The 7,158-nt window shown below is 32.3% G+C and overlaps 1 pseudogene across 1 annotated transcript; it reads left to right on the plus strand.

Annotated features, from left to right (window-relative positions):
- The first annotated feature begins 443 nt into the window (after positions 1 to 443).
- On the plus strand, positions 444 to 5,852 carry LOC137709492 (tricyclene synthase EBOS, chloroplastic-like; annotated as a pseudogene). Its single transcript, XR_015958753.1, has 7 exons — positions 444 to 1,082; positions 1,433 to 1,697; positions 3,204 to 3,587; positions 4,213 to 4,431; positions 4,532 to 4,670; positions 4,892 to 5,140; positions 5,415 to 5,852. The product of XR_015958753.1 is annotated as a tricyclene synthase EBOS, chloroplastic-like (transcript).
- The last annotated feature ends 1,306 nt before the right edge of the window (positions 5,853 to 7,158 follow it).

The following is a 7,158-nucleotide window of genomic DNA, read 5'->3' on the forward strand; positions in this document are numbered from 1 at the left end:
GCAAAACCGTCATTTCACCCCTACGGTTCGAAAATCTGGACCGGGCTGTCACAATTAATACTAGGGACTTTGATCAAAATTTGAAAACTAATAAGGTTTCAGTCAATGAACATTAGTAACTAAGGACTGGATACTAATTTTTTCTTGATGTGTTTGTAATTTCCATTATTGTATACATACGAGCATAAGCATTAATTTGAGTTTAATCAGTTTGTGGTAACTAAGAAAGGGCATGAATGTAAATTGACGTAATAAAAATAATAATGACAGAAATATATTTATCATTCAATTGACACTTACCCTTGCCTCATCCTTTCCATCAATTTTATACCACATATGTCTGCTACTAATAGTACTATATATCAATTCTGATTCATCAGAAACTGTACATACACTATACACTACAATCATTTTATCATATAACAACAATGCAGATATTTTTCGTTGTTTTCTAGGATATCCACACCTTTGGTCGGCTATCATTCAAGCGTGAAGATAATTTACAGTGCAAGAAGTAATGCAAGTAAAAAAGAACTATAGCACAGTACACTGACAACGTCTTATAATAATGAAATAAAGACGTGTGAGTTTAATTATATTCACAGAAATTTCACATAACAGTGTATTCATGCCTTAAAAATTATTCTGCAAATATAGACAAAACATATAATTGGCTTAAACTTTACCAATCTACCTCCGTTGAAAAATATCTAGTATATGTCAATATCCATCCCTTCCTATATATGTGGCTCAACCGCCATCTATTGGTAGCAAATTCACAACCATTAATTGTTCTAGTAGCTTCAGCTTGCTGCAATACCAAATTAAGCATGCAAATGTTGCTCCAACATTGCTTCTTGTTGCCACATTGCTCCTTGCTCCATAATAATGTGGCTCTTCGAATCCCTTGCGCCATCAGATTTGGGCATGCCAAATGCTCAATGACCACAAACAATACGACCCAAAGCTCCCAAATATCGCATCATGATCACCTCACAAGTCGACAGTCTACCAATTACAAGCCAAGCATGTGGAGTTACGATTTTGTTCAGTCCTTGAAGACCGATCATAATCCCCTACAGGTGATTGATCGATTCGAGAGTACAATTTTTAATTAGGACAGCATTTTTTTCTCTCTTATGTGTCCATTTGCACTTTCTGTTTACTATTTAAAAGATCTAAAAAAGTTCATGCCTTTAGAAGGTGTCTTACATCATAAACCTCATGACGTTACATTTTCTTTTATGTTGAATGAGTTTAAAATAATTGAATTGAGGCATTTTGCCAATACATATTGAATTGGACATGCATGTAGTTAAAGGATATAGCATCAACCTAACTAGTCACAGACCGCTAGATCGACTTTGAAAATGTAGTACGTATGACAAAAGTTATATCAAGCCGTATTACTTACACTCAATTACTTTTGTAGGATAAAGCATACAAGGATGGGTGGAAGTTTCTTGAGGAGAAAGTGAAGCATATGATTGATTACAATGATGATGATATCAACATGCTGACTATGCTCTTGAGTTCATTGATGACATCCAACGGTTAGGTTTGGGATATCATTTTAAGGAGGAGATAACAAGAGCCCTTTATAAAATATTGAACAACATTGATGGCCAACGAACATATCAAAGTCTCCATTTCACTGCTCTCAGCTTTAGGCTCCTTAGACAATATGGGTTTGAGATCTCCCAAGCTATATAATACGTCAACTTTTTGTTAGTTACTGTTACTGAGGATAGATAACTTACACATAATTCATGTAAATTATGGAGTAGGGTTTTATCCTGGAGAGTATTTAATTTGTGTACTAAAACGTAACTTCAATAAATGGGGTTTTTGAACTTTAATCCTTGAATAAGATTAAAATTCAATAAAGACCTGGTGTTAGATTGGATAATGATTTTAGTCCTCTAATGTGTATTTAATTCAAATTTATATTATATTTTTTATTTTAATATTTAATAGATATCTTATTTAATGTCATTACATTAAAATTGAAATTATTTATTATTATACACATTTTAATTCATTATATTTATTTTACTTCCTCTAGTTAGTGTACCTAAACGTTCGTATTATAATATATTTTACTAAATTAGTGTACTGAAATGTCTATACCTGAATATGTTGTAGTGAATTAGTAGCACATAAGAAAATATGCAAAAACATAAGTGTATCGAAAAATTCTGTACCTAAATATATGATACTAAACTAGTGTACCGAAATGTCAGTACCTAAATATATTATAATAAACTAGTGTACTGAAATGTTCATACCTAAACATATTATGCTAACCTATTGTACCAAAATGTTCGTGCCTAAATATATTGTAATGAATTAGTCGCACATAAGAAAATATGCAAAAACATGTGTACCGAATTTTTACGAAAATATTTTCTTATATAAGATACTTACCATAATGAGAATTAAAATTTATAATATTTTCATAAAATTTAATTTATGAACAGTATAAAATTATAAATAAAAAAGAGAGACATTTAATATGTTGACATTAAATAGGGTCTAGGGACTGAAATTAATTTTTAATCTTGTATAAGACATTTTTTAAATTTCATTTTATTTAAGGATTAAATTCTAGTTTTCTATAAATATAAACAAAAAACACCTAAAGTACTTTTTATTATTACCACTTAATACTACGATCTAGTAGTATTCCTCTCCACTTGTAATTCGAAAATTGAGGGTCTGCAATCAATTTATTCTCTCACCCCTTTAGTGTCAATATATTGCTATATAAAGCATTACATCTTATCGTTTACAGTTGATACCACATATTTTCATTCGGTATAATTCCATCAAAACTATATTTAGTAGGATTCTAGCTAGTATATACATATGCGAGAATTAAGGAACAAGGCATCTACAAATAGTTTTGGAGATGTAGGTTTCTCTTGGTTATTAGTACTATACCTTGTATGAATCCACTTATGCTATGTTTGAACGAGTGACTTTTAGGTTACAATGCTTTAAAATGAACTTGAAGATAATACTAGCAATGAGCTGCTCAAGCAGTTGAAGGGTGATTCTGAAACACACAAAATTACGAATGCCCTACAAATTAAGACATTAAACATAGAACTTTCAAATGTACTTCTAGGCATTTTCAAATTAGGAAATTAAAGTTTCTCCCTTTTATTTACTAGATATGTATATAATAATTTGTATATATGATACTCAGATGTATTTAGTAGATTCACGGATGGTAATGGAAGTTTCAAGGCATGGCTTTGCGAGGATGTAAAGGGAATGCTTAGTCTATACGAAGCTTCATATTTTTCTTTTGAAGGAGAGAGCCTCTTGGATGAGGGCCTTGCATTCTCAACCATTTATCTCAAGAACCTCAGTGGAGCCAATGTTACAAAAGGACTAGCAGAACAAGTGAGTCATGCACTGGAACTTCCACTGCACCATAGAATGCAAAGATTAGAAGCTAGATGGTACATTGAGGCATACAGTAAAAGGCCAGATGCAAATCACGTACTACTTGAAATTGCGAAGCGAGATTTTAACAAGGTGCAATCTACACTCCAAAGGGATCTTAAAGAAGTATCAAGGTAACTATTTTTTTCCCTTTTATACATGTAATATTTGGGAAGAGAGAATCAAACACAGGATAAGGAGTACAAGGTATAAGTTATACCCATCAACGTATTACATGTAATATTTGGGAAGAGAGAATCAAACACAGGACGAGGAGTACAAGGTACCCTCTTTATTTTTATACATCAGATGAAATTAATTGGACAAAAACAACAAACACAATTAAAATAAGTGTGTAGGAGGACAAAAATGGTGTGTTTATAATTTTTATTATTATATACATACGAGTGTAAGCATTAATATGAACTTAATCAGTTTGTGGTAACTAAGAAATGGAAAAAATGTAGTCATTTAGTACTACGTCTAGTGATATTCCCTTTCAGTTGTGAATGACAAATTCAATACTAATTTAATCTCCCACCTTTTAGTGTAAATATATCATTGCATCAAAAATAAATGGACAGAAATGCATTTATCATTCAACTTCATACCTACCCTTGCCTCATCCTTTCCATCAATTTTATACAACAAATTTCTACTACTACTTGTACTATATCAATTCTGATTCTCATTCAACTATTTTGATATCAGACTTCTACTAATGACATAGTAACTTTGCTTCATTAATTTTGCAATTAGGTGGTGGGTGGATATGGGGTTAGCAAAAAAGTTGAGCTTCATCAGAGACAGATTGATGGAGTGCTTTTTTTGGTCGGTTGGAATCGTCTTTGAACCTCAACACAGTCATGTCAGGAAAGAGTTGACCAAAGTGGCTGCTCTAGTAACCACCATTGATGATGTCTATGATGTTTGTGGTACTTTGGATGAACTAGAGCTTTTTACTTCTGCTGTTGAAAGGTTAGAAATTAAAAAGACATAGTCAATATACAATCACTCTTCAATATTCATTTAATTAAGAGTTACTTATGGCATTCCATTACGTACTTATGCTACTCAGATGGGATATCAAAGCTGTAGAAAATCTCCCAGATTACATGAGGCTTTGTTTTCTAGCTCTTTATAACACAGTGAATGAGATGGTTTACGACACTCTAAAGGAGCAAGGAGAAAACGCCCTCCCTTATGTCACAAAAACTGTACGTACACTACATTCTTATTATCATATATCAATAATGTTTCTTAGGCATATAAAATTAACCACCGTTTTGACGTACAACATAACCATTGTACTAGAGAATGTGTGCAATGTAGTCAATTTTTTGTTTCTACATTAATAATACCATTTTATTCTCCAATTAATTATAACTTCACTTTACACTATTAATTAACTGCAATCTTATGATTCTATATATCACAGTGGGCTGATTTGTGCAAAGCATTTCTTAAGGAGACAACGTGGCTCTATAACAAGCACATACCCACATCTGAAGAATATATCGACACTGCATGGATATCAGCCTCAGGAGTGGTGGTGTTAGTTCATACATATTTTCTCCTCACCCCAAAGATCACAAAGCAAGCACTTGAATGCTTAGAAAATCACCACAATCTCTTGCGTTGGCCATCTCTTATTTTCCGGCTTTGCAATGATTTGAGTACTTTCGAAGTATGCATTTAATTCAAAGTCCTTTTAATGACTATTTTAATTTTTTGTTTTCAAACAAAAGATTGAAAAATTGTACTTTGGTTACTCTTTAGAGCTTTTAGGTTTTTAAATAATAAAAAATTGAAAATTAAAATCAAACCAAATTTTGAAAGGGAAATAAATATCGAAAGACCCCTTAATGTTCTTTTAATTTTTACCTTAATGCATTATGCATGCACAAATTTATCTTCACTTGAATATTCTGTATGTATATCAATTTGTTGTCACATTGCAGGCAGAAGTGCAGAGAGGAGAAACTGCGAACTCAATCTCATGCATGACGCGTGGCGGTATGAATGTTTCTGAGGAATTTGCTCGCGAATATATAAGTAATTTGGTTCAAAACAGTTGGAAGAAGCTGAACAAAGATGGAGCTTCTGGTTCTCCATTTACAGAGCAATTTGTACAAGCAGCAAGAAACCTTGCTCGGATTTCCCAATGCGTATACCAATATGGTGATGGGCATGGAGCTCCGGACACAAGAGCAAAGAATCGAATCCTATCAGTTATTATCGATCCCATTAAAGGACCATAACACGCACATATATATGTTGGATGGTTGTTAGCCACTAACATGGTGGCATTTAATTAGTTTCTTGTTCGATTGTTCAGTATGTACCTAGACTAAAAAGCTTGTATTTAATATAAAAGTCATGTGATATTTGATATTTAATCTCTCAAAGCTCCAAATATTTTTTGGTGTTAAAAACTTAAAAGCCATTAGCTCGTTTTACTAATATGCACAAAAACTGTGATTGGATGATACTGCATATCAATACAAAATTGACAAAAATTTGACGAATCATTGCCAAGTGTCATAGATTAATATTGATTACCCAAATCATACGGCGCCTTAAGGAGACGTTTAGTTTGAGTACTGGATATTTCAAACAGAAAGTTTATTTGAAATTTTTTTCGAAGAGGAATGGTTTTGGTTATAGACAAAGTCAATAACAAGTGAAAACGATAATTAAAAATATCAACAAGCATGCACTAAGACGAATGATTCTGGTTATAGACAAAGTCAAGGAAGGTAAAGTACCATTGTCTATTTAGGAGTTCTAATCTTTTTGTGGCAAGTCTCGGATCATTTTTAGGCGTTGGAAGATAAAGCTAAGGCTAAGTTAACAAGTTGGAAGGGAAAACTTTTAATTCATTCAATCAGTTTTTAAAAGTATGCCGTTACTGTTTAGCGGAATATTCTCTTTTTTTAATAAAAAATTTAATAACAAGTTTACCCTATTTGTGAAATGACATAAAGACCTAAACAAAAAAGAAGCCCCAAATTTTGAAGGCAGCACCGACCAAGAGGAGAAGAAACACACCACCGACGATTATCTGGCAAATATCTTCCTCTTGAAGTCACAACAAAAGTATGTTTTGACTTTGTGTTGGATTCATAGCATTGTGATGGAGCATTCAATAAGACTATTTATATTTAGTACAAAATTACAAATAAAGATAGATAGCTAACTCATTCACTTCTCTTCATAAGATTACAATCTCTCTTTATCAGGGAAAGGGGGCGGCTGAGGGAAGAGGATTTCAGCACGGCAGCATTGGTGAATCAAGGAATTGAGTGCTGGAGCCGTGGAGGTGGACAATGGCAGAGTCAAAAAATCTTCTCAGAGGGGCCTTTAAGACATATAAAAGAAATTAGACCAAATATAGCAAATGAATTAATTGGAGAAAATTCTAAGGTTTTTTTTTTTTTTTTTTTTTTTTTGGGCATGGAAAATTTATGAAACAATAGCGATGGAGCTTCAAAATTTTTACAAAAAGTATTGATGATTATATCATACGGACATAATTTTTTTTTTTTTTTGAGCTTTAAAAAAAAAAAGCAAGATTCAAACAATAATGTAATGTCATAATTTAAAACTTGAATAAATTAGGTTGTCATCCCTCATTTCTCCTTTTCATTAATTGAAACATTATTCATTTTTCATTTTTTATCAAGGTCCCTTGACTTTTCTTGA

The sequence above is a fragment of the Pyrus communis genome, chromosome 17, assembly GCF_041283825.1.
Source record: "Pyrus communis isolate YQ-2024b chromosome 17, ASM4128382v1, whole genome shotgun sequence".
Taxonomy (NCBI): Eukaryota; Viridiplantae; Streptophyta; class Magnoliopsida; order Rosales; family Rosaceae; genus Pyrus; species Pyrus communis.